The sequence below is a fragment of the Gavialis gangeticus genome, unplaced genomic scaffold, assembly GCF_001723915.1.
Source record: "Gavialis gangeticus isolate Ggan-Ray unplaced genomic scaffold, GavGan_comp1, whole genome shotgun sequence".
NCBI classification, from domain to species: Eukaryota; Metazoa; Chordata; order Crocodylia; family Gavialidae; genus Gavialis; species Gavialis gangeticus.
In genome coordinates, this window is record NW_017729033.1 from 105,034,675 (window position 1) to 105,035,242 (window position 568).

At 35.9% G+C, this 568-nt stretch overlaps 1 protein-coding gene across 1 annotated transcript in view; it reads left to right on the forward strand.

Moving 5' to 3' along the window:
- The window catches only part of WDFY3 (WD repeat and FYVE domain containing 3), a 258,223-nt gene that overhangs the window by 36,283 nt on the left and 221,372 nt on the right, over nucleotides 1-568 (forward strand). The window lies entirely within an intron of this gene.

Below are 568 nucleotides of genomic sequence, written 5' to 3' on the forward strand. Positions count from 1 at the left end.
AAAAAAAAAAAAAAAAAAAAAAAAAAAAAAAAAAAAAAAGGGCGTTAAAATCTATAATAATGTCAAATGCCATATTAGCTACTGGCCCCATTTTGAAAAATTGTAAATATGCTTGTTAGCAATTGTTAACCGCAGTTGATGCTGAACTTGGGGTATATGTAAATACAGTATATGCAAATATAAAGCTAAACTTAATAGACCATTTACTGAACTAGGTTGCATCTTTATGCATTTTTAAAAATTGGACCATATCCAAGTAACTGGCTACCTTTCTTATTGCCCCTTACATCTTCAGTGTATGTCTAAGGCATGTTAAAGTTATCTCTACAGCCTTACAGAGAGGGAATGGAAGATGACAACTGTTTTAAAATTCTATCTCTAAAATATCTTTCACTGACTCTTTTCCTTCAGTTGTGACTCATATTTCAGGTAACACTGTTGCCCTGAGGGGTCAGGCCAACTCTCAGGATCTCAATATTGTGCTATTAGACAGGACAGTGTGACACAATTGCACATACACAAACACCCAAATCATTTGGACTCACAAACACCCCCCCCCCCCCCCCCC